Source organism: Columba livia, chromosome 4 (genome assembly GCF_036013475.1).
Source record: "Columba livia isolate bColLiv1 breed racing homer chromosome 4, bColLiv1.pat.W.v2, whole genome shotgun sequence".
NCBI classification, from domain to species: domain Eukaryota; kingdom Metazoa; phylum Chordata; class Aves; order Columbiformes; family Columbidae; genus Columba; species Columba livia.
The window spans coordinates 62,108,155-62,133,626 of NC_088605.1; the positions used below are offsets into that span (position 1 = coordinate 62,108,155).

A 25,472-nucleotide genomic window follows, 5' to 3' on the forward strand; every position below is an offset into this window, starting at 1 on the left:
AGCAAACATTATGGAAAGTCTGTCCTACTATAGCATGTTCCGCATTTGGATTTTACATCTTCAGAGTGCAGAATTGCATTTTACATCTTCAGAGTGAATTTTTGGTGTGAGAATTTTTATATCTTTTTCTCCCATTTAGCCTTCGTTTTGTATTTTCTACAGAATTGTTTTCCATTTAGCAAAACAAAATAATCACCTTAATTGAAAGGATGCATAGCATGATTTTCCCCTCATAGTATCAAAATAGTGCCAGTATAGCACTATTTTTATTTGCTATTATGTAACAGGAATTATACACTATCATATACTGGAAAAATAATAACTACAAAAATGGTATTTTTATCAAATATCTCTCTCACATAGGCCGTACTAAATTTGCTTGATTAATCTTCTTAATAAGATCAAGGAGACCTCTACCTATAGACAACTGGAGAGGAGATTAATTCATTAAAACGGTCCACAGCCTAAGTAAAAACATGAAGAAAACATTATACAAATATAATTATATACAATTATGTATATATCAGTATACTTATTTGGGCTTAAAACAATCTTTTGTTTTAAGATAAAAAGCTCATTTGCCTATGTCCACTGTATTTCCGTTAAGAATTCTTTTTTTTGCTATATTGGAGCTTTGCTAGGTCCCTGGGATTACATTCCTGCTGTTGTGATATATGTTTTCATGGATCCAGACACAACTATGTACAGATGTACTCTTTTTGTGTGTAAGATACTAGGGAACTTGAAGTCTGCTGAAAAAATTAGGTAACTTCACACTGATTTCCCCAGGATGTGGATCAAGCCTCTGAAGTACCTTATTGACTTACTAAGTTTACTGGTTAACACGTGTCAGCAGACTGATTTTGGTCTCTCTTGGTGCTATTGTTTATTATCACCTCTTACTCAGACTTTTATATTCTGGCCCAAATAATCTCCCAGATTTCAGCTGACTGGAGGCAGTATGCTTTTGCTGGTAGTCAGAGTTGGCTTTATGTTCTCTCCTATGTTGTCTTAGTTCTTCCTCTACCTAACCCAATTCCTTGTTTGTCTTTTTAAAAAAATATTATTATTATTTTTATTTTTTTTTCTTTTTAGCAGGTACAGTTCTATGCAAGGTTTAATCATACATACAGAAATGTGTTAGGTTGATGCCAAAGGGCTTGCCCAAAGGTAGGTTCTAAGCACATTATTGTTTGAAACCTGTGACAGAGAGTCCAACCAGCCTCTGATTAGGCAACATGCCACGCTAAGCAGATATTCATGAATCTTGGCAAACAAATACGAGAAATCAGTTTTCTTGCCATCCTTTTTCTGTTCCAGATGGTTATCTGGAAAACCATCCAAACAACAGAAACATACCATATGTAGAACAAAGACTTCCTTTATTTTCAGGTTCACAGACTATCAGCCTAAGATTTCACAGTATTTTTTATTTTTATAATTCAAGATGAGCAAATATACCAATATCCAAATGCATCCCAATTATGGAACACTGAAGAAAGCAATACTGAGCTTTATGGAGATGTGCTCATATTATTGACGCAATGGACTTCTTGATGATCCACTCAGGGTATGGAAACTGAAAGGACAAATTGCTTATGTATCTATTTATCAATACCCATAAAATGGAAGCACTGAAGTCAATAATGCCAGTCAAAAACACGTGAAGAGGTGTTTAAAGAAATATACCAGCAAGCTAGACTAACACTGAATTACATTACAGAGATTCTGAAGAGATATTAAAGGCACGGTAATGAAGCACAGACATCTATTTTTCTATTTTAGTCTTACTAAAAGGCTGTCGATGATAAATTCATCTTTATCTAAATGACAATTCTGAAAGGGAAACTAATTCTTAGTATGTAACTTTCTTCATCCCTGAATATCAACAGAATAGATTGCTTACTAACTACACACTGATGACAAAGTTGAAGTCAGTATGGTATGCAAGACAACATGTGAGACAAATAAACCTCCCCAATCCGATGTAGGTAACATTCTCTGTAGAGACACAGGAAACTTGAACATGGGGAGAAAATCTGTGTGTGTATTTCCACATGAAATCTCTTACTACATTTTTTTAGTAATAATTATTTTTCTGCAGAAAACCTTTGTGAAGTTGTTTCCCAAGCAACTGGACAAGAACAGAGAAAACCAAATGCCTGACAGTAAAACAAAAATTCATAAAATAGGTAAAGGTTGACTCCTTATTAAGAAAAATAATTCATGACCACAAAACATTTCTGTGGCTTTTTTTTTTATATAACTGTGGAGCTGCTTACATGATTTTTCAAAATATTCTGATGACTTATGTACCATATGAACCATCTTGTGATGCTCCTACTCACACTGCTCTGTACCTCCCTCCAAAATATTTGATCTAAGTTCATTAAGAGCACAGATGGTAGAAGATAACTATCCAACAAGAGGAAAGCACTGTAATACACCACTAAACTACTGAAATTGCTCACATTATGTAGAAAGTAGAAAAAGGTGAAAGTCTGGTGCAATAATTTGTGACACAACATGAGTAAGAAATGTATATTCCTGCCATAAGGGCTATATCCTAAAAAAGCTCCTAACTGCCAAAACCAGAATATACGAGAACTTTTGGCATGTAAGCCCAAAACTGTACTCTGAAATAAACCTACTCACCATCTGCATAAATCTAAAGGTAATGAAGCTCACTCGGTGCTCTGATCTAAGTTTTCCACAGATAAAAATCTTTTACATCCATCTTTTTTAAAAATGACTTGTCTGACATTTTTTCCCCCTTATTTGTCTCAGCACAGTCATCAAAGTACATAAATATGTTTTCCTTGTTGTACACCACCATCAGCATGGTAGGATTTTTATTTTTCTCTTTAACTTTCTGTCCTTCCAGGATATGTCATCACAGGTATCTTTTGAATACATCAACTTTAACACTTCAACCTGCCAAAATCTCAGTGAAAATAAGAAAAACAACAACATAACAACAAAAAAACAACAGTCCTCCCCACCCCCCCAAAAGTCTGCAGTCTATTGTTTTAGCTAACATAGACTTTCAATGACATAATTAAGATGGTAACAAGTAAAAGCTTTTCATAGACAGAATTTGCATGAGAATAGGGTTATGGGTACAGGAAGGTTTGCTTGCTTGTTTATCTGCCAGTTCATAGGAGCAGAACCTTGTATGAGGAAAGGGAGGAGGAAACTATTATATGCAGCAGAAAATTTGTTCATTTGATATCATATACAGAATTCCATGTGTTGGTTATTCAGCTTTTATAATTTCTTCTTATATTTTATTTGGTTTTTTTTACAACTGTAAAGTGAAGAATGAGCTTAAGAGAAAGAACTATTGCTAGCCTTCATTTTTCCTTTATATATTTATAGCTCAATTCTGTACATCCAGAGTCCTTGGATACCTCGAGGTTCTAGTACTGTTTCCTGGAATTGAGTACAAAACCATCTATTAAAGACAGTGGTGCTCGAATATGGTTAGTGAATAAATCTGATCTTAAGAGAAAGCTTAAAAAACCCTGCAGGAATAATTTACTCAAAAATTCTTTAATACAAAATTTGCCTCAGCAGGCAACCCAAGCACTGACACCAACGTGGACCGGAGGAACATTAACCCAGCTACGCCAAGTTAAACCAGAGTGCAAATAAATTCTTGCAGCTAAATCAGAGGACTGAGTTTTAGACGCAGCTTTTCTGTGGCTTCCCTATGTGACTGCTTTAGCCCGTGTGTTAAATGAAATAATTACATTTTGCTATCAGAAAGAGTGTTGGGAAGCTAAATTAATATTTATAAAGCAAGTTGAATTGCTCAAGAAGAAGATACTACCAAAGTGCAAAGTATTATTTCGTATCACATAAACATACTTTGACATGGATTGAATCAAAATGCTGTGTGACACAGTGGAGTGTGATCACCAGAGAAGTGTAGGTATTGAACAATGTGTCCTGTGCAGAACTTGTTACAGGCTAATGGTATGAAAGGCTGTAAGAGGCAAAGAAGGATAACATATGAAAATGGTCCTTCTGAGGTCAATATCTTTGCAGAGAGGTTTTTGGACTCTTGATATGTTGCGTCAGTTTTCAGTGTGGCAACTGAGCTAGGGATGAGAGCACAAGAAACAGTGTGAACAAAGTTACAGAAATGGAAACTGCCATGTTAAGAAGAGGAATAACAATGCAAGTAGTTGAATGCACTGAGCTAAAGGAATGGGAAAAGCTGAAGCCAACAATCCTGAGAGCACTGATGGATAGGATTGCAGGTCCAGTGATGAAGATTTCAAGCAAATCTGTTATAGAAAGTCATTGAAGAATCGCAGCAGTACTGCCTTTGGTCATAAAAAGGATTAGAGATCATGGTAATTACAACCTGTAAGTCTAACGTACATGTAAAAAAAAAAAACAAACAAAAAAAAAATTAGAGTAGATTTAGGAAGAATTAATCATTGCAAATATATATGAAAAGTGGGGTGGGGGGAAGTTTTGTAGAAATAAGCTGTAGAATAAGCTGTAGTATACTTATTTGATGGCTTTCTTGAGAAACACATGAGAACCCAAAAATTCCACATTATCGGGATACAGATTCTACCAAACTTTTGAGTATGATTGCAGTGTTTAATGCAGTAACATGTGGGAAATAATGAATTAAAACAAGGTTTGAGATTTATCTGAAGATAGCAAGGTGAATGAGCTGCTATTTGAATGGTAGCATATTAGTATATATTAACATGCATATTAACATATTAGTATATATTATTAATTCACTATCTATAAAACCAAAGTAAATGTAGTTACTTCTAATCCAAGTTGGTTTATCCTGTCTAAGGTAACAAATATATCTATGAATTATGGTTGTTCTAGCTGTCTGATCTCTACAAGTGATGATCTTGGTTCATGTCTCCTTTCCCACAACTAACATTAATCTGCTCACTGGCTTTTTCACTAGTGTGACTAAAGCTAAACTGAATATACACTACCTTGAGTTCTTATTAATGTTTTTATATTTTGTTACATGCATTCTTATGTTATTTCTTTAGGTAATACTATAATTCTTTCACAATTTTCTAGTGTGCAATACAATAACATTTTGTAGAAGAGAAAAAATTATAGGTCTATACTATTCAGCTAAAACAGGTGAAATCAAATATTTTTTTGTTTTTTACCAGCTTAGGATGTTACTAGTACATTACTTGGCCTTGTTGCTTTTTGCTGTTTTTCTCTTTCAATTTTGAGTGGAGATAGTTGAGTTTTAGCGGAGACAGTTCCCTTTTACATTTTGAACAAATACCTTTTAACAGTTCTTTGTTTTCGTATTTGCTTCACCGAATTCTTTCATCTGTCTGGCACTCACTTGTCTGTGTGTGAGGATCTCAGCCTTTCTTTGCTGTCAGTGACATTGAATGTCATCTTTCAGTCTCTGTTGTTGTCTTTTAATTTCTTCTCTACCCAGCTGATCTGCTGTACTCATTCATGGCTAGTTAAGTTTTGGATTGTTAAACACTTTTTGATTTTGCCTTTAGTCCTGCTTTCCTTATTCAATCATCTCCAATATCCAGACTGAACTTCTTCCTTCTTTTACCTCTTTCTCCCTAATGCATTTACTGACACTTCAGAGTTTTCTTATTAATCTCACAAGTAGCGTTTAGATGTCACTTTTCCTTCAGTATTGACAGAATTGAAATCTGTTATTCACATTAGAAATGCACTGTTCTTCCAGTAGATTTATGTCAAGCTTTCTGCAAATTAATTTTTGAGACTTTTAGTCTCAGGCAAAAGAAGTACTTGGAGAAGTGTTCAGCACAAAGTCAACCGGACTCTTTCCCAAAGAACCATGACCATGAAGCCCACTTCCACTCTCTTGAAAGATGGGTAGTGTATAACCTGTGGCCAATCCAATTCTGCTTTCAGCTTACTTCCTTTTTCTCACTCTGAAAGGATGTCACTCTTTGATTTCTTAGTTTTATTCATTCATGTTTTGTGGCAAGTCAAGACAAATTGCCACAAAAGCCTTTTGTGAGAATTAGAATACTTGACTTAGTAATCATTCATAAAAATCTCCACTTCCTCTTGTGAAATTATGGTATAAATAACCATACCATTGTTCTTTTCATCAGAATTTTAACATGTCTTAGGGACGGTAGCTTATTATGTACACATTTGTAGGAAAGAGTTGCTCTAGGACAGGGGTGTCTAACTCATTTTAACCAGGGGCCACATCAGCCTCGCGGTTGCCTTCAAAGGGACAGGTGTAATTTTAGAACTGTGTAAATGTAGAAGTAGTTGAAGACAACTGCGATACTGATGTGGCCTCTGGTGAAAATGAGCTTGACACCCCTGCTCTAGTAGGCTGTTTGATTCTGTCAGTGTCACTAAAGCACAGTGAGCGCTCTGCCAAAGTTACAAAATTAACCTCAGCCAACTCCCTTCACTCTGCTGTACCCACCAGGCTTGTTTTTTGTAGCCATTGTAGCTAGTCTTTCATTTATAATGGCTTTCTCCCCTTCCAAACTGTTCAGATATCCCAGGTACATTTTTCTCTTTCAGTCTTTAAATCCACTAGCCATGACAGAGCTGTCAAAATCACTCTCATTGAGGATTTGCTGGAAATACATCTTTTTCCCTCTCCAATTATACACAGATCCTTAGCTAATTGTCAGAATTATAATTTCTATCCACTCTGTTGCCAATAAAAGGTGTGGCAAATACCCAAGGAGGGTGGTATAACAATGCCAGCAACCTTAACATTGCAAAGCAGCAGGTTGAGCTTGCACATCAACAACAGCAATGAAAAAAACAAGGAAGGTAGAAGCACAATACAAAAAAGGTACATACACAGGGGCACTGTGAGGCTACTTCCCATGGTTTCTTTTCAGAGAGTTAAAATTTAGCTCCAGCCGGTGAAAGAAAAGTAGCATTTTCTCTGCAGAATGTGGCTCTTACATAGAGAAACTCACAAATAAGACATCTTGTCCTATTAAATATCCCAAGTATTTGAATGCTTTCAAAAAGAGTGATAGAAAAGAACTTCTATCCTACAAGTATGTTTTCTCTACCAGAAACAAATCTACACTGGTATTTTCTTTCGGTTTTAGAAAACTCACTCTGATCATGTTACTTGGGTCCTTCATTGCTAACAGATTACACAGGAATGAATTTGAAGCCTTTACTTTCTTTTTACCTTGCCCGCAGATATTTAAAATCTTTTTATCTTTATTTCCTTTTACCCTCTCTCATCCTTACTTCACATTTATATAACTTTCCTTCAAAGCTCCCCAGTGACTCCATCTCAGCTCATGTGTGTTTCTTGCCATCACACAAATTACTTCCAAATTCCATTGCAAAAGCTGCCCACCTAGCAACAAGAAATTCACTGTTTTCTTTTTATTGCTCTTTCTAACTTTGGAGAAAGTAAATTGAAATACAGATTTTAAAGTATTCATGAGAGACAGACTATCAGTCTCTATATGCATTTCTTGCAATTAATTTTACGTTTTCATTGTGTGCTTCCAACAGAGGATTTAGCTTTGACAAATGTAACTTCAACAGCTTATTTCTCCTAAAAAAAGATGACAGGAAAACCAGCATAGAATCTATATATTGAAACCATATGTGGTCTTTTAAGCTAAGAGTATGTAAAGATTCCTTGATTTTAACTGAAATTAATTCACATACACCATACGTGATTTTTTTCTCTGTGAATATTGATTTGAACTATTTGCTTATACAGACTCACTTGTATTTGTTGTGTTTTATTTGTTTTGTAAGGAAATAATGGTAAAACAAACACTTCTTCGTTGTGCAAATAACTGATTTTTCCGGTTGGCTCAAAACAAGAAGATAATTTGAATAAATCTAGTTTTTGCTCATTTTTAGTATTTTGTCTCTTGAATATCATATCTTGGATAGTCATGGCAGTTAGCGAAAAACAATGAGATTTAATCATTAATCCGAAAAACATAATACTTAAGTGAACGAATAAGCAGTTGCTTGGTAGATCAGGCTTCTATACCGTCCACTAGTGAATGGCAAAGCGGGCACTGATGTTAATGCAGGATTACTGAAGGGAGGCTGGAGCCTGAGATAGCTCAAGGTTACCTGAAAAGTATGTGAATATTGTACAGGTCTTTGAATATAAACACCTAGTCAAGATGGGTTTGTGAAAGGCAGGTCCTGTTTGACCAACTTGATCTCCTTCTATGACAATGTGACCCAAATAGTAGAGGAGGGAAAGGCTGTGGATGTGGTGTACTTAGGCTTCAGTAAGGCCTTTCACACTGTATCCCACAGCGTTTTCCTGGAGAAACTGGCAGCTCCTGGCCTGGATGGGTGTACTCTGCGATGGATAAAGAACTGGCTGGAGGGCTGGGCCCAAAGAGTTGTGGTGAATGGAGCTAAATCCACCTGGTGGCCGGTCATGAGTGGTGTTCCCCAGGGCTCAGTATTGGGGCCAGTTCTGTTTAATCTCTTTATCAATGATCTGGATGGTGGGATTGAGTTGCACCCCTAGTAAGTTTGCAGATGACACCAAATTGGGTGGGAGTGTTGATCTGCTGGAGGGTAGGAAGGCCATACAGAGGGATCTGGACCAGCTGGGTCATTGGGCTGAGGCCAATTGTATGAGGCTTAACAAGGCCAAGAGCTGGGTCCTGCACTTGGGTCATTAACAACCCCAGGCAGCACTACAGGCTCAGGGAAGAGTGGCTGGAGAGCTGCCTGACAGAGAGGGATCTGGGGGTGCTGATTGACAGCCAGCTGAATATGAGCCACCAGTGTGCCAGGTGGCCAAAAAGGCCAACAGTATCCTGGCTTGTATCAGAAATAGTGTGGCCAGCAGGATTAGGGAAGTGATTGTGCCACTGTACTCAGCGCTGGTGAGGTCCCACCTTGAATACTGTGTTCGGTTTTGGACCCCTTATCATAAGAAGGAGATTGAAATACTAGAGAAAGTGCAGAGGAGGGCAACGAAGCTGGTGAGGGGCCTGGAGCACAAGTCTTATGAAGAGCGGTTGAGGGAACTGGATCTGGAGAGTTGGGCGGGGAATTACCTAATGAAATTTAACAAGGGCAAGTGTAGAGTCCTGCATCTGGGCAGGAACAACCCCAGGTTCCAGTATAGGTTGGGAAATTACATTTTAGAGAGCAGTGTAGGGGAAAGGGACCTGGGGGTCCTGGTGGACAACAGGATGACCATGAGCCAGCACTGTGCCCTTGTGGCCAGGAAGGCCTATGGCATCCTGGGGTGTATTAGAAGTGGGGTGGTTAGTAGATCGAGAGAGGTCCTCCTTCCCCTCTACTCCGCCCTGGTGAGACCACATCTGGAATATTGTGTCCAGTTCTGGGCCCCTCAGTTCAAGAAGGACAGGGAACTGCTGGAGAGAGTCCAGCGTAGGGCAACGAAGATGATGAAGGGAGTGGAGCACCTCCCTTATGAAGAAAGGCTGAGGGAGCTGGGTCTCTTTAGTTTGGAGAAGAGGAGACTAAGGGGGGACCTTATCAATGTTTATAAATATATAAAGGGTGAGTGCCATGAGGATGGAGCCAGGCTCTTCTCGGTGGCAAACAATGATAGGACAAGGGGTAATGGGATCAAGCTGGAACACAACAGGTTCCGCTTAAATTTGAGAAGAAACTTCTTCTCAGTGAGGGTGACAGAGCATTGGAACAGGCTGCCCAGGGAGGTTGTGGAGTCTCCTTCTCTGGAGACATTCAAAACCCGCCTGAACATGTTCCTGTGCGACCTCACCTAGGCGTTCCTGCTCCAGCAGGGGGATTGGACTGGATGATCTTTTGAGGTCCCTTCCAATCCCAAACATACTGTGATACTGTGATACTGTTTAGCCTGGAGAAGAGGAGGCTGAGGGGAGACCTTATCACTGTCTACAACTACTTGAAAGGAGGTTGTAGCATGGAGGGGGTTGGTCTCCTCTCCCAGGTAGCAAGTGATAGGACAAGAGGAGATGGCCTCAAGTTGCACCAGGTGGGGTTTAGATTGCATATTAGGAAAAAATTCTTCACAGAAAGTGCATTGGAACAGTCTGTCCAGGGAAGTGGTAGAGTCACCATCCCTGGAGACATTTAAAAGGCATTTAGATGAGGTTCATGGGGACATGGTTTAGTGCTAGATTTAGGTTAAGGTTGGACTCAATTATCCTGAGGGTGTCTTCCAACTGAAATGATTTTATCTGTGAATTTTTCTTTTATTCTGGATCTTCTAGACTATGAAATCCTCCTTGCTCGTGTAAAATAAGGAAAGACCTCCACTGACCTTCTGCATTTCCACACTGGAAGAGTGAATCAGCTGACAAACAAAAACCTACAGAAAGCACTGGGAAACTAGACAACTTTTCTAAACATTATAATGACAGCTTGAATTTGAAGTATTGAAAAAATAAAAAGAAAGTTAATTTTTATTTACAGCATTCTCACAAATTAAAGGTTAAAAACAGGCAGTGTAAGATCACTAGCAGTTGCCAGCTCATATTTAAAACATTGTCACATCAACTTATTCTTTTGAGATAATGTCACTACACTCACCCTATGCACAAATGTTGCTTATTTCCCTTTGCAATTTATTCAGCTTTGCGGCAGTAATTAGCAATGGACTGTGATTGACTCAGATAAAACTGAAGACAAAAAACAAGAGCATGATGTGAAATGAAATTTCTGTTATATTTACACCTTCCTCTTACATTTCACTATACAAATCAGAACTAGGAAAAAAAAAAATCATGGATTTTTTTTTTTTATTCTTAATAATATTTTCCTCTTTAAGTTTGCATTTTGCATTCAAAGATTTTTCTGCCTTCTGTCTTTTTTCCACTCAGTTGCCTCTGTTTACAGCAATTTTGTTCTATCTAAATATTAGACTCTGAGTTCCCAAAGCGAGCTAAAAAGCTCTTAAATGTCCCTTGGAGCTACTTCTGCTACAGATTTCTGCATCCATTAGTTGTCCTGATACAACTATTCTTAGAGCATTAGTGAAAAGACCAAGCTCAGAAAAATAATTTCAAGAAAGGTTATAATTGTTTGTTTTGGTTCTGCTTTAGCTCTACAAGCACAGCATAAGTAATTGATCCAGCATATTTTAGAAAGGAGTTCAGGAGGTCGTATAAGAAGGAACAAGACACCAGAGGTGAGGTATGGCAGTAACTTCCAAAAGTAGCTTTATTCTCAGAGATTTTATCAGGGAAGCTCACTTTCCTTCTAACTGCTTTGGGTATGAACTTACTTCCCTCTTTTGCTGCTTTTCCTGTCACCCCTGGGGCTTCCATGAAATGAAGCATTAAAAAACCCCCCAACAAACTATGCAATTTACAGGAAACAAAGGACTTGTGATTCATAGCCTGATATCCTGCTTCATACTTAATTGATTCCAGATAGGCATAGCAGGACAGTTGTATTCTGCATTTTATGGCCTAACAGAAATGTCAGCCATCTGTTTGCACCTGCTGAAGCTGCTATGGTTGAATATTACAAATCCTGTAAGTGTCTGGGCCTGGATTTCCATACCAAGAAAATTTTGTTTTGTTGATGATTGTCAGCATGAAGACATTGGTAACTGATGCTAGAGACATGTTTGAGAAGGAATGCTCCCTCCAATATGAACAACATGAACATTTTTGTCTATACCTAACCTTCAGAAGTACTGAACAGACATTTTGTTCTTGCAGTTTTGCTGTTAAGTTATGGTGAAAGAACTAAAGTGTAGAGTCTATATTACTTGGGACAGATGGGAAATTAGCATGTCATAAAATTCATTTAAAAAATGGTTGATGATGCTGTCTGTCTCAAGAAAATAATTACATAATTATTACCTCCTTTGCAAATACCAACAGACTAGGTTAGAGAACAGTCAGTTCTCTGATATATCTAATAGCAATTTTAAAAAGTTTTATATCCTGCAGGTAAGATATTTTATATTGTTAATTTATTCCTTTAACTTACAGTTTTAACCCTTAAATTTTTAGATGCTTTGTGTAACTGAGCACTAGTGAAATCCAGGTTATTAATCTTGCTCTAATTTAGACATTGCTTATTTTCTTCCAATATTTTCTTACTTGTTTAAATGGCTAAAAGATGTACATAAATAACTTTTTGTTTAATAGACTTCATTGTTTTTATACACCCAAAAATGCTGTGGGGTTCAGCAAACTTGTGAAGAACTTTACCATTGTTTTTAGCAAGTCAGATACTGAGCAATAAAAATGGGTGGTTAGAAAGCAACCAATGTATTCTGGGCTAAATGAAAAGCAAAACCTAAGCAGTTAGGTACAACTGAAATGCTTGGAAAACTTCAGTATTGATATATTTTAAAATGTATATTCAGAATAAAAATTTAAACATAAAAATAACCCTTTTTGGAAACTATTTACCACAATATTTTGGTTTGCTTTCTGTTCCAGTATACATCTTAAATTTTTGGAGGCAGGTCTCAAATGAGGATTATCTAGCATGCTCCAACTCCATATCTGTGGAGAAGACTCTTGAGCCTAAGGGCCCATGAACTAACTCATCGTCTGAGAGACCAAGACCTTGGCACGCTCCTGTGGGACAGTTTGGACCCACCCAGCTTATCGAAATGGAATAATTCCAGAAGAGCTATTCTTTTCCACCTGTCTGCTTTTCACAGATGAGCTTTGAAGCTGAAGAGATGACAGTCTGTAATTTACTCCATTGCAAATTTTGTCACATTGGTTCAAATCAATCTCATCTGCAATTTAAACTCAACAAGCTAACTTTGCAATGAAATAAATGATCAATGTTTATGGAGTTCTGTTTAGGTTTGCTGTCTGTCAGCTGTGCGAAACTATCCAGTAGCTGAGGGACAGTATAAGTTGTTGAACTGAGACATAGCAAATGCATCAGGATTTTCCTGTAGAATCCAGAATCTTCCTGTGATTTTGCTTATGTCCAGGCATTAAGCTGCAACACAATAATTTATGTGCTCTGGAATGATAAATACAGAAAAAATATTTGCAAGACAGAAGTTTAAGGCCACTGGCACATGTGAGGATGTTCACTAATATATAACGATTTGTTAGCAACACCAAAAAATTAAAAAATTTAACTTTTCTGTTTCTTTCTTCCAGAACTCTTCTTCTGTTCTAGGGTACCAAAGACAACCATTATACCTTTCAACTTATTCATAAATCTATATGCCGTAACACAGAAAAGACAATACATTTGACATCTTCTTTGTGCAAGAAATTAAATGTTAAAAGCTGCAATAAATTAAGTAATTCACTTAGATAAGATATTAAGGGGGTCCAATTACAGAGAAACTTTGCAGCAAAAGAAACCTGGAGAAAAAGATAAGGTTAATAATATAAAATCTATTTATCAGCCTCTTTAAAACTTTTGTTTTCATTTGGGGAATGAGAAAGTTCCCCTACAAATGTTCTCCTTTGGAAGGAGAGAGCTTTCTCACGAGTTCTCAGAAAATCCCTTGCAGTGTTCCTGTTGAAGCCACAACAGTCTGTCCCTGAATGCCAGCTATCAAGGCAGTAACAAATACCTACCTGCTTTTCATATGCTTTGGACTATTCATCATTTTAATATAACCTAATAAATTATTAGAGAATTCAAATAGCAAATAATAATCAGAAAATCAAGTATAAGGAAAGTTGTCTCACTCGGGTCAGATAGCACTGTTGGGGATTAGAGAGGGAAAAGAGTTACAGTACGCAAGGAGGGAACAAAGTGTTTTTATCAAGTAGGTGTTCCCTGCCAGAATGGAGAGTGGGTGAGTCACTCCTCCTCTTCTTTCTCTGCTTCCTTTACACTCCAATCTGCAGTGCTGCCAGATCCCTGCTCTGTCTCCTGTGCTATGTGCTGGAAGGTGGGATAGTCTCAAAAGAAAGAACACTTCTCTGAAAATCCTTTTCTCTTAAAGCTGTCTGAGGTTTTTAGCTTCTCCAGGTATCTCTGGTTCCCAGGACACAGATAGACACTTTTTTTCCAAGCTTACAAGAACGACTAACAGTGCTTATCATGCCCAAGCTGGAAGTAATAATCCACAAAACTCAGCTGGCAAAGCAGAAAGTCAGAAGTGTGTTTTGTGTTCCAGTGCAGTCAAATTAAGTCAAAAAGGTATAAGCCAAAATGCAGATTTGAGCATTGAAGTGCATGAGGATGTAAAAAGATGACTATTTTATGAAAGTAAACACTTTCTGCATGGGAGTAGCTGCTCTTAAGATATTTGAAGTACTCCAGCTCTTTCCAAAAGGAACATGTGACTGCTCCCTCAGTTGCTTTGAAATCTGGTAGACACCATAAGAATGAGGGGCCAGATTAATGATCCAAATATGCTGTCACTTAAACTAGCGACTCTCACAGTACAGTCACCTTAGACACACAGGTATATAAACACAGACACATCAAAGCTTTCCAGAAGATTGACAGATTCTGTCAACTTTGCATACATAGATGACATTCAATCCATTATTCTAACCAGTTCCCAAAGGTCTCAATCATTCAAGATTTATATCTCAGCCTGTTGATGGAATCCACTTTATTTCTGGCAAAGAAATACTGAACAAGGAAATGGGAGTTTAGCAGTTCACATAAATATGAACCTAACTCTTTGGAGAGAAGACTTTGTACCATATTTGCATTTAGCTGACAAAGTTCAAGGAAAGCTATTTCTATACTCATTTACTGGTACAATCTATGCAATGGTATGCTGAAATAAGGAATATAAAATAAAATGTCTGTAGAATGTACACACCTCTTCTCATCACATCTATGCAACAAATACTCAAAGAACATCCTCGTCTCATGTCACAGGTTTGCAATACTTAGTATTTTCAGAAAAACAATTCACTATTCAGGGAATTCATACATGAGATATAACCATATACAATTTTTTGATGAAAATTCCCATTGATTCCTGACAGCTCCAAAGAGATTTTGCAAGCTCAAATATTACTAGTATTCTTTATACTCTGGAAGGGTGTAAGATAAGTAAGCCCAACATAATTACATGTTATTGATGTATTTGCTACTGAGAAGCAATGAATTTTTTTTGGGCTCATGGTCTGGCTGTATTTTGTAAAAATGTAGTTCTTTGCCTCCTTTAGAAAGCCTTTAAAAGCAAGGCTGAACTTCCCGTGACTTCTGTTTTACAAAGCCTTTTATTCTTCCATGTGAATGACACCCTGAGCCTTTTTATTTCCTGAAAAACTGTGCAGCAAGGTTGTTTTTTTCTGTGGTGAAGATATAGATGCATCACCTGACATGGTGTTACTAGATGACCTCTCATCACATCCAGATGCCAGCAAGTTGGGCCACTACCAGACTCTCTCTGAATGTAACCCATGGCCATGGTGATGAACAGTAAGAGGGATATCCACCTTACCAAGACATCAGCAAGTCACAGAAACACTGATCTCTCATGTAGGGGAATAAATATCAGCGTATTTGTGCTTGTGATTTTGATTCTCATTAACAGTTAAGCTATACTTCCCATTATTCTAGAAATATAAGGAGGAGAGTCTAAATAAAATTTAGTCTCTTGTGTGGCCCAGGAGTAAGGTTCTTTAGAAGTAATCATATATGTACAAAAACTTAATTCCCTTTTGCATATTCTTTCAGTCTGTAACTCTCTTAAAGAGTTCTTAAGTAAAGGTCATATTTTCTTCCTTAACATTATTTCCCAGAACATCCTGTTTAAGAATGACAGAAACACCAATACTCAAAACAAATGAGTATATATAATATATGCATGTCACTAAATTTAAGCATTTGTATTAGATTTATAACAAACAGGCAGTTTACTAACGGATCAGTACAAAAGGCGTTTCTGTAATCGAGTTGGCACCAGTTCACAGAAAATATAATTTGAAAAGGTTCACTTTTAAATGAATCTTGCTTTTCATGCTCAAATGTCTTTCCAGACTCCTAGGATGAGGTATTAACCCTCTATTAACTTTTTTTTAAAGAAACTGAGCTTAAATAACCTTGACTGCACTTATAGACCAAAATATAAAATTAAAGAAAAAACCAACCATTTCTCATGTATTGCAGATAATACATGTTATAAGGAAGAGTTATGAGGAATACTAACCACAAATAGACCAATAAACCTGGAGTTTGCAGCTAAAATTTTGCCCTTAGACTTCATAATGGGTGAGATACCCTAATCCCTGCCTTTATCAATTCTGTCTTCAGAAATGAACTGCTTAACCCCTTTCAAGCAGCACTTATTCCCCTGTGCTTGGGGAGCCACACAGAAGCAGTCAGGGCAGCACCACTCCTAGTTCCCTCCTTACCCACCTGAAAGGAGAGGGTTAGGCTCTCTTCTGCTCATGTAGGGTTCTGCTCCAGACAATGTTGACACAACTATGTGAAATACAAGGTTTTCCTATCTCCACGCTGTCCTGAGGGACTTGGCCAGTCCAAGGAAAACTGAACATAAGGGGAACTGCACAGGGAAGTCACATATTAATTCGCTGCTTCCTGCAGTCAGACTGACCACTGGCACATGTGTTCCAGTGCACAAATATTTCATAAAGTTTATGCACATGAATATGAACTACACACATGCAGACATATATATACAAACTCACCTTTGTGCCTATGTGTCTCTGCACACAACCTGATCTGCCAGGGTTCCCGGCTTTCTGTAAAAAACATAGAAGGAAATGGAATGTAGCTTTTGGTAAAAATGGCTGGTTCAGCTGGACAGGAAGATAAGAAACCCAGCATGATTCGTAACTTTTCTTTCCACCTTGCCCCATTACAGCTTTGGTCATGAAGAGTGGTGTGATACATGCTGCCTGCTCACAGCCAAAATACAAGTCAAAACACACAAAGTTTTATGCATGCAAATACATTTGCAGAGTTAGCGGTACATGGGTTTTCTGTGAACTCTGTCCATGCTGGTCCAAAGTGATTTCCCACACTGGAGTCGGAAGGTTCTCACAGCTTTCCCTGAGCAGTCACGTTTCCTATACAAGATGTACAGTTTTGATTACTGTGTTTCTAGAAGCATCGATGAATACTCTTGCTGGGTGCTGTCACAGTGGAAGAGAGGGGCTGCACTGTGTAACCACTGCTCCCATGCCATGACAGCAAGGGGACCTGTGAGCCACTTTGGCAGCACCAGAAGCACTTGCGGTGCTCCCAGGGCCTCCCTGCATTCTTCAGACCTGTTTGCCTTCTAACTTTTTTAACAGGATGGTGCTCCTCATTAGTGGAGCTTTTGAATTACTGAAAGACTGTGTAACATTTAATTAGTCTTTATCTTTACAAGCAATAAAACGAGTACCTTTTGGTAAAAGAAGGCAGTCTTGCTGGCATGCCACTGGATAATAGCAAGTTTTTGATTTTATATTCAAACAGCTATCAAACAGATTATTATTATAGCTTCATTATTTGGCTAATTCACATTTCCTTAAAAGACACGAGTGAAGATTTATAAATATTGCAACAAAGAAAGCTGGAGTCAACAGCAAGAGGAATTTCAAAGCTGACAGATGAGAACAATATGTGTAAAAATACAGTTTGTATTACCTGCAAACTGTTAGGTGTTTGCTGGTAGTTCCATTTCAATAGAAATATTCAATATCTTCTGATACTTTTGCATTTGAACTGTTGATTATTGACACACCATTTCTTTGTTTTGAATCATCTTCAGTATTATTATATGATTTGGAAATATGGGAGGTTTCCTTCTGGTTTTTAACAAATTTTTAGACTCTTGTCAAACAACCAGACTGCAAAACAATGGAGTGTAAACCAGAGAGGAATTCCACTAAAGAAAACATAACCAATCTGTTTGATGTTTGAGTTTTAAAACTGTGAAATACGTAAACTGCGTATAATCTAAAGTAGAGTGTGGCAATCTCAATTTTCTGACGTTTCCCTAGAGTCACACCACACATCACAAATACAAAAACTGAAAGGATATTCTAAAAGAAACATAAATACACATCCATATATACAGGCAGTTTCATTGATGTAGTTACCATATCCTTTGGACTCAGCCATGCTAATTCATAATCCTGACTGCAGGATTCTCCAACGTTTTTATGATCAGACTGAATAAATGCAATTAACATCTACTTCATGTGACACAGTAAATTTGATTTTGTCTAATTCAGCTTTTTGATCTAGCCACCATTCATCAAACTGAAAGTTTGTTTCATTGGACTATTTGGTGCAGAATAAATACTACTTTGTAAAATAATGTGACATGAATAAATGTTTTGTAACAATAAAAAGAGTGCTTTGCTTGACTAAAGAAATAACAGCACACTTGTCTTCCCAATATACTAAGATGCCATATGGAAAACAAAAGAATTTCCAGAAGACCTTTCTGGTGACATATTGAGGTCAATGTGAAACTGTTTCTGGCGGTGCCAGGATAACATTTGCAAACTCTTAACTTATGGGTCCTGTGGAGAAAAAAAAAAAAAAAAAATGACTGATCATATTAAATAAATCTCATAGCTATTCAAGGTCGTGTAAGTACTCTTGGTAATGCTCAGTACTGCTGATCATTTTTGCTCATTTTAGACTGCTTAGATGACAAATATCACCTCCACCGTACTACTCACAGAAAAATGGGTGATCAATTTGAGTTACCTCTCTAGTACTGGTTTTGGTTTTTACAGTGATATTCCATTTCCTTTTTGACAACTCTCTTGAACTGTCCAATTCCCTGTTCCTCTCAAATTTCAATGCAGTCCTTAAGGTTACTGTCCACTAAGATGGTAAAAGCAGAGTACATTGCTTCAGGATTTTTTTAAGAAAAGGAAAATTAAGACTGTAAGCATAGAAAACTTAATTGCTTTCTGCTTGACACTGGACAGCTTGTACATGTACACAGAAAATATTTCCAAACACAAAAGCATTTAAAAGACATTAAATGGGAATTATTTCCTGTGCTCAGTATTTGCAAAAATACAAAATGTGAAAGAAGATTTTGTAGCAGAACAGGATTTTAATCAGTATTTGCTTTAAAAAGAAATTATGCCATCCTGATATGTACTAAATAAAATACATGTTAGGTAAAAAATGCAGCTAGGAATATGACATTTCTAGAACTATAAGTAGAGAAGTTATAAACAACACAATTAAATTTCCTCTCTAAAAATCTCTAATTGCTGTAGTTCTAAATGGAGTGACTTGTCTAAACAAAGCAAGTAATTACTGCTTAATGCCTGCATGACCTGGAATAAACAAATGATGCTAATGACAGGTGGTGAGACACAAATAATAATACGGTGTTGACACTGATCTCCCAACATTTGTTTTTGTTTTAAAATAAAAAATTAGTGTACATTCTAAATTACAGTGACAAGTCTTTGCTTTGCATTGAGTGGAGTGACTCATGAAATGCAACAATTTGTGGTAAGAAAACACACCATCAGGATGAAAAGGAATTCATTTTCACTGTCTCACTGTAATCACTGGAGCAGCCTCAACTATTTATTCTGTTGGGTTTTTTTTCCTCTTCTGGGTACTACAGTTACACGTGAGTTCAACATCTTTCTAGCTGATGAATAAAGAATGTGTAAATGGAACTTTTATTTCTGTATAAACATAAAAGACCCATGACATAGGACTGCTTTTTCTAGACTTTGGTCAATATATGCAATAAAAAACCTCTGACAGTCTTTTGAGAGACTATAGTAGGCTACACCTTTCTAGGTTTTACTAGAAAACCTTTCCATCAATTTCACACCTGTGATAACTTATTTTTGAATCAAAAGAGATGGCCAATATACTTTTTTTTTTTTTTTCTTCTTTTCTAGGTAGGAGATAACACAGACTATTTTAATATTAATAAATTTTAATCTAGATAGATATAATTTGATCTAGAGAAATGCCAAAAGAAACCTGAAAGCAAAAGCGAGATAAAACATCTATAAAGATATATGACAACTAGTATGCTACCAATGTTTGTTAGATCTTTAAAATTCCATTTTTGTGCAAAAGGTGGAGAGGGAGAGGTGGTTACTTCCTTGTTTTCTTGGTCAAGGTTTTGTTATTGCTTTTCCAGTGTCCATATTCTCATAACTGGTAAAAGCTTTTTTTAACAAGAGTGTTATTTCTATTCTCATATTGCATAAAGCCGATTAAGTAATATGAAAAATTTAATGAAAATGAAAATAATGCCTGGTAAAGCAATTTACAACTGGAAAAGGCATGAGAATATTGGCTTCAGACATACTGAACAAGTATTAACCATAAGAACCTTGAGAAATCTGCCTTTTTAGCAGAATTCTCCCTTTTAGTTTAAATATGGGTCAGTGCAGAAGATGAGATAAAAGTTCTCAAGAGCAAAAAAGGCACAACATAATTTTACAACTAATTATTAAAAAGAAGACTCTGCTAGAAATACGATTACTTGCTGCCTTCACCTAAGGATCATTACTGCCAAGGTAGACTAATAATGCAATTACTTTTAGAAGAACTACTTATTTTGCTGAATTAACAGAAACTGGTAGATGTACAATTTAATATGCAAATTGAAAAAGGAGGTTGTAGAATTTTGGCAAGATTTCCCCTTTTATTTGTGTGTGCTCATTATTTTAAAAGTAATCAAGATACCTTTCTTCAACTTAACTCTTCTTTCTTTCTATCAAGTAATGGTTTCTCATCATAATTGTTACAAATTGAGATTTTCAAAATCGCTGGAGGGAATTAAGTGTTCAATTCACTGTGAAAGCCAGAGGGAGAAGAGTGTGTTATACTGAATTTGAAACTCACACATGTTCACTCTTCACACTGTGAGATAAATGCCACTTGGATTTTAAGAAACCCTTTTTCTTAAAAGACTCGAAAGTATTTATTAAATGTTTCAGATTTTTTAAAATTGTATTTTGTAGGTAAAAAGAAATCACCATCTAAAATATTCTAATGCTTTTGGTAGATTTTATACTTGAATTTGTCTATTGAAGGCTTTCAGTATTACAACGCCATTTTAGATTGGTTTAAAATTTTGAAATATTTTTAAAACAACTGAGATATAGCATAATAGCAAATAAACTGTTACCTGAAATATGGCAGTCAGACTTTAGTCTTTGTTTGCCTCATTTAAGAGCTTTTCATTCAAGAATTTAATTTCCTTTTGTTCATTTAAAATTGGAGCAGATGCTCGAAGTCAAGTTTCCTACATTCCAGCTTGAATATTAAGCTCTCAAGTATAAGCACTCATTTCTTTTTCCCATTAGGACAAAACCTGAAGAGCAGGTCTAAGGTCCATAATGTCAGATGCTTCATTTTTTTTTATATCTGCTGATATGACGTGATATCAAAACCTCTCTATGCAGCAAGGTTATTAATACAATGTCTGGAGATTCTTTTAAACTGTGTGCTGCCATTCTGACTAGTACTTTTACTGTCAGCTTTCCAACAGAAAATGCTCTTGGAAAAGGTCATATCAGTTCTTACTCTCTCCTTAAGACTCAGATGTCCGTTCTGAGTTACTGAGGGAGGACATTGCTGGAAAACTCTACTGAAGGCAGGGAGGGACTTGTTTTCTCTTCTTAAGATACGGGGTACAGTTCTCTCACAAAACATAGTTGAAGGAAGAAGTCCACTCTGTTTTTCTAGATTAAGACCAGAACTAAGCCAAAGCTTGTACTCACGCATCCTGAGGGTATTTTTAGTCGCTACATTTGTTAAGAGCATGTTCAAACAAATATGTGGGAGCACACAGAGCAGAGTTGATGTTCTGGTTCTTCCTTATGTCCTTAAATGAAAATAATTACTATGGAAAAAGTTTTAATTAGGTATGCTGAACCTATGGAGGTCAGGTGCCTCTAGTGTTAGGCAGTAGTTGAGCTGGATTTTCAGATTACAGTTAGGATTTAGGTGTCTAAATTTCATTATCAGGCATGAAGTCACTTCTTTTCAAGAATTACTATGTGGTCTAATCAGCTCTAATTATACCAACAGAAAGAATTTTATGGAACATGCCCTCAGCAATGAAAGCTTCACAGTAATGAAATTTATGGATTTTCCTGATTGACTTATGTAAAGGTTAGAACCATTTCAATCAAATGGGATAAATATTTGATCTTACTCTGCCAGGTAATAGTGCATATCACTCTAATTTATGCTTTCAAAACTTTCAAGTATTTACAAAAATTGTTGCACTGTAGCTTCACTGTCCCTGCCTCAAGATATGTGCTATACTACTGCCTTTCTGCAGACTCATCTTCACACAGTTAGCAGAAAGATGATGAAGCAATGAGAATTAAAACATTAAACCTTTAATAATCCTAGATATCCACAGAGTCCTAGCAGTGCTTAGCAACATGATGTATTTGATGATATCATCAAAATCAGTGAATGACAAATTGAAGATTTTTTGCCTGTTATGAAAACCAGTTGCAAGGATCCATGAATTCATAGGTGCCAAAGGCCTAAATTCTGCAAAAAACATACCTCATTGATTAAAAGCATAAATCTGCATTTCTGAAAATAACTCATGTTGCTGTAACTTTCAACAGAGTAACAGATACAGCTACAAGGATATGTATAAATAGACCTTATCTCCCTCTCTAACCATTTTTTCATGTTGATTGACCATAAAATAGCTTGGAATTGAAGTTATAGGGCTACATCAATGATTATAGGACTGTATTACTGCACTATTTCTCTTTGAGCTAATTAGCTCTGCTAGGCACCTTGAGTACTGTCCCAGCATAAGTTACTGCGAATACTTATTCCTTATGAAAAGATTAGTATGTACAATAAAAACAGGAACCACTTCAATGCACCCTAGAGTCTTCTTTTATACAGAAACCCATATCTTGATCACTGAGTTCAGGGTCCTTTTGCTGTAGATCGTATCCGTTACGCAAGTATAAGGCAGAGTGCCAGCTACTTCATGTATTAGTAGGAATCTAAGAAGTAATGTTCTTGTCAGTAGGAACAGCAGCTCAATTCATCTTACTATGCCCAATCACAACCTTGTGTAATAATGTTGTGCTCCCCCAGAGAGGAACAGAATGTTTCCTTTTGTCTTCATTTAGTGTTTGCCATTTACCCTTTATAAATAAAATGCTACAGTTAGGAATCCTCATGCTGCTAAAATTAAAATATTGTTTTCCTTTTGGCATCCTGGGATGTGCAAGACGACATGATGACCTGGCGCATGTGACTCTTTTCAACAACAAAAAGTTGAAAGGCTGCACTTTAGGCTTGGCTCCTAATTTATTTTTTAACAAATGATACATTTGTCTTTTACTTCACATGCAACATTCCCTGCTCCGGTGATGTCCCTTGAATACCTGTGGGGAACCTACAACAAGGCAAGAGGGGACTTCACGATAATATATCTTACTCTGAGTATGCAAAGCTGTAGAGGAGGCTGCTGCAACCCTGGCAGCCTCCAAGGAAATATTATTCATTATGTATTTACAGTTATTGGATTAAAACTTTGTAATGTGCCCTGTTCAATTAATAATAATACAGAGTGGAATGAGCTATGAAATGCATTGTGCCTTTTAAAAGATCTAATACAAGAAAAGACAAGCAGTTTGTCCTAATGAATGCATCTAATTGGTGCACTTTATTATAAAACACTGGAACAGCATTTTTCACGAGGCAGTTCCATTTGTATCAGGCTGCCTCCAGCACGTCAGGGTGTAATAAATGTGCTGCAGACTAGAACTGCTGATTAGCATTTCTGGAAGCCCAGGAAGTTAGTGGAAGTTGTTTGCCAATGCAGAAAGACCTTGCGAATCCTCATGGAGGGACCTGCAGCACTGTGACCCGTTAGCCACACGCCTGTGTAACCAGCCTTCTGGGTATCTCTGCTACCAGCCCATAGTATGCGTGCACAACTTGGATAACCCAACAGCCAAAACAAAAAAGAATTTCTACCACTTTCTTGTACCCCTGGTGACTTCCACACTATTGATATACAAAAGAGGCTTTCAATAAATACTGTCTTCAACAAAGTAGAGTTTTCAGAGCAATAGCTTAGATACACGTATGGTTTATGTATGACTGTAACTCACTGTCCGTATTATCCTTTGTTCATTTTTGATGAATGCAAAGAGGAAGAAAAAAATGATGCACATGCAAGATTTCTTTCTGAGTTATAAGAAGAAATAAAAAGCCCTAGAGGCACTTCAGAAAACACACCTTAAAGCCTTGGAGGAAAACAGTCAACAGTCAATATTCTTTTGGCAGGACTCATAGAGAATGACATGACAGCATTCAAGCAAAATAGTTTAGATAATATCAAATCTATGCAGAAATCAAGTCTTCACTGAAGAAATAAGAGGCTATGAAAGGAGTGAACTCTGACCCAAAATTCTTTTGTTTGCACTCTCAACAACTAAAATGTAGCTTTTCAGGTCTTTATTTCCAAAAAGCTGTACCAATAAATACAGCCAATTTCATTTTTTTGCTTTTGAAATAGAGGATACCCAAGAAAGCTTCCCTTGGAAAAATAAACTTTATTCTTTCAGGCCCCAGAAAGAGACCTCAATCCTTGTAGAAGGCAATCTTTCAGCCTCTGCAGCAGCCTTCATTTCCCTTCATATTAACTACTGAAAGGTGCACCCCACACTCCTTGCTGAGGCTTGCCATCCATTAGCCTGACCCTGGGAAACACATCTCCCAACTTTATTGTGTTATTCAGTCTAAGTGCATTAATCTGCCTTGATGCTTTTTCTTATTATAAGATGGATCCACTCCATTACTTTTACTAATTTATCTGAAAGAATAGAGGCTTCCACAATGGTTGCTTGGGCACTGTTCTGCTATCTATAGCATTCAAAACCCTGCAGATTCTGTCTAATGTAAAGGGATAAATTATACAGCCATATAGAGGTAGAATTACTGTATATTTACCTTCATTAATGCCCTGTGCCTAAGAAAGGCAACTTTATGATCAGGAAGTAATAAAAACAAGGTCATGGGTTACAAATAAGCACACTTTGTTTACATATTTATGTTATGAGCCTACAGTATAAATGTTCAGATGAGGCAAAAGTAAGCAAGCAAGCATAATCAGGGTACCACATACCTTCTTCCGTCAGACAACATACAAACTGATTGATCTCAATCACATCACATTGTGTCTTCACACCAAGTGATGCCTTGAGACCAAACCATAGGGAAGTTGAGTGGAAGTTTTGGACGGTGTACACATTCCTGAACTGGGCTGTGCTGCCTAGACCGCCAGTGGTGGCTGAGCCATGTACATGTGCTGTACTAAACTGTCTGGGGAAAGTTGCAAAGCCTGCCTTAGTATCACTCAGTCCTGGCTGCTCATTCTGGTCTCAGGATAAAACCAAAGAAGTGTAATTGATGACCTCGCTAGAAAAACAGCAAAGGCTTATGTAATTCACAGCTTATTTACTGTACCCTTGTTACCCTTTCCTTCCCAAGAATGTGCATCATGGGAATAACAATGTTGATTATATGAGTCCAAGTAATCCTGCATCAGTGAGCTATGCTGGCTTCGGGCTGCTCTGTACAGTATCTGAATGACTGTCTTT

At 37.0% G+C, this 25,472-nt stretch overlaps 1 long non-coding RNA gene across 3 annotated transcripts in view; it reads right to left on the reverse strand.

Moving 5' to 3' along the window:
• Positions 1–25,472, reverse strand: part of LOC110357094 (uncharacterized) — a 245,989-nt gene that overhangs the window by 23,983 nt on the left and 196,534 nt on the right. For all 3 annotated transcript variants that reach the window (XR_010472405.1, XR_010472404.1, XR_010472406.1), the window contains one exon: positions 16,569–16,622. This is a non-coding gene — a long non-coding RNA (uncharacterized LOC110357094). The remainder of the gene's footprint in view (positions 1–16,568; positions 16,623–25,472) is intronic.